The sequence below is a fragment of the Mastomys coucha genome, unplaced genomic scaffold, assembly GCF_008632895.1.
Source record: "Mastomys coucha isolate ucsf_1 unplaced genomic scaffold, UCSF_Mcou_1 pScaffold21, whole genome shotgun sequence".
NCBI lineage: Eukaryota > Metazoa > Chordata > Mammalia > Rodentia > Muridae > Mastomys > Mastomys coucha.
Window position 1 is genome coordinate 14,935,513 of NW_022196904.1, and position 2,317 is coordinate 14,937,829.

Genomic DNA, 2,317 nt, shown 5'->3' on the forward strand with positions numbered 1-2,317 from the left:
AGCACAGGAAATATGGAAATGAGAAGAACTACATTTGATCCCTGATAAGAGAGAAGAATCAGGTGTGTAAGAAACCTGACAGCTGGCTATGTTGAATGGAGAGCATGCCAAGATGACAAGGCATTTTTAATGAAAAAGTATTTGTGGCTCCAGAAGCTGTGTTACCGGTGTGACAGGGGCAGGCTCACATATCTTTATGGCTAAAGACCAGTGAAATAGCCACAAGATAGATTTTGGGACACCTTAGAATCTCCAAAGGTATTCAAGGTGAATGATTAGAAGAGTGAAATGCTGGAGCTTTCTGGAAGATCATTGTGGAATTGTATTGATGGTGGTGGGCAGAGATTGAGAGGGTCAACCTTGCAGAAACTATAAAGCAAAAGAACCCCAGAGACCAGACAAAGTTGGCGGTTCTAGTACGAGGCCTTTCATCATCACATGGTTGCCTTAAAAGAACAAATTGTGTACTTTGTTAGCAGGGGAGAATATAAGATTGTGGGTTTCTTAGGCAAGGTTCATCCATTTTCCTTGGGATGTGTTGATCCCTGAAAATTTCTCAAAATTCAGGAAATTATACTGCATAAGTTGTGGTTCTGGGGTACTGCATTAGTGCTCTGCCTTAACTTAAAAAAAACATTAAATATACTCTCAGTAATAATAATAAAAAAATTTTGTTTGACCTTTTAGTGAACCTATGTTTTAAAAAAAAAAGAATGCTTGGAAAACCATGTGATCTATTCTCTTGAAAAAAAGATACAAAAAAAAAAACTAGGAAAGATGACATTAGGTAGCAGAAGGAGAGAGCAAAATTAGAGGGATGAAGGAGAAGAACAGCAGAGTCGTGGATTTAGAAATTGAGAGGATAGAGTAACATAGAAACCAAGAGGGCATATAGTCTGATAGGTTTCCCCCATTTTACTTTATTCTTAGAAATAAAGATTAGAATCTTTTAAAAAAGTGAATGTTTGATTCCTGAGGGCTATTTTTTCTAACTGACAAGGAGTTAAATGAGCTCTCAGCCTTAGTGTCTGGCATGGAGGACTTGTGGAGAAAAGCACAAAGCACCTCTTTACTTAATCCACCCCCCAGATACTTCCACTCCTACTGTTAAGCAGTAGGCATTGAGTTGCCCAGAGGCCTGCAGCTTCTGGCTTTAGAGTAACTGAAGTGAACCTGGGTAAAGCAAGCAGCTTTTGGCCTCAGAGTAATTTATTAGAGTCAAGACAAGTAAAGAGCTATTATAGAAAGCAACTTTAACCTCTCAGAAGACCAAGTCTGACCCCCTCGGCTACCTTCAAGAGAGACCCAGAGTTGTAGAGATGGCTCAGTGATTAAAAGTATTGCCTGCCTTTCCAGGGGTCCTGAGTTCAATTCCCTACATCCACATGGTGGCTCACAACCATCTGTAATGGGATCTGATGTCCTTTTTTTGGTGTGTCTGAAGAAAGTGACAGTATACTCATACACATTGAATAAATGAATAAATGAACAAATTACCAGAGCTCCTGAGCTGGTCTGTGGCAGGTTAATATACGTGTTTGTCTCTATTCAAATGAATTATAAAAAAACAGGTAGGAGTTCTGTATCTCATGACTCATAATTTGATAACCATAGATTCTTGCCAAGTAGTTTATCTTTGGGACCATTTGACCATATGCTAGGGTAGCATGTTTTATTTTTTTTACAGATCTCTAAGTAAGTGTTCTCACTTCAGATGAAGCTTTTGAATTCATACACACACAAAACTAATACTGGATTTATCCCAGGATCCTTGCTATAATCAGTTATCTATAATAAAATGCAAAATATATATCCTATAGTCAAGAGCCTTTATTTCATTAATTTTTCAATGTTAAAATTAGCCCATCCACATGAAAGAAACAAATTATATAATGATCCTGGTTGCCAGTATTCTACCTCTGAAATAATGCCATTGTGATGGAATGAATGGTCATTTAAAAATATTCATATAATCTTTTCTATGCTTTCAAATATCCAATTCTCTGTGGTTTCTTATAGATCTCAAGAAAACATTGATAATATGTAAATATTTTACTATTATTAAACATGATGTGAACATAAGGCTAACAAACACCAACTCAGAGACACACCAGTTGTATATGTGATCTAAGAAATGAAGGTTAAATCCTTCAGAGTGAATAACAGCATTGGAGTAATTCCTCAGTGCAAGGACTTGTCTACCATAAACCAGCCACCTCATAAGCCACCCCCCAACTCTCATTAAAAGTAGAAAGATAATAATTTAGCTAGGCAGTTCTACACATGCTTTTCCTTAAATAAGGTCATATTTGAATGA

At 36.9% G+C, this 2,317-nt stretch overlaps 1 non-coding gene across 1 annotated transcript; it reads left to right on the forward strand.

The window, feature by feature from the left end:
- Nucleotides 1-464: 464 nt before the first annotated feature.
- On the forward strand, nucleotides 465-622 carry LOC116104425. The gene has a single exon (XR_004123912.1). It is a non-coding gene; the product is annotated as a U1 spliceosomal RNA (small nuclear RNA).
- Nucleotides 623-2,317: the final 1,695 nt, after the last annotated feature.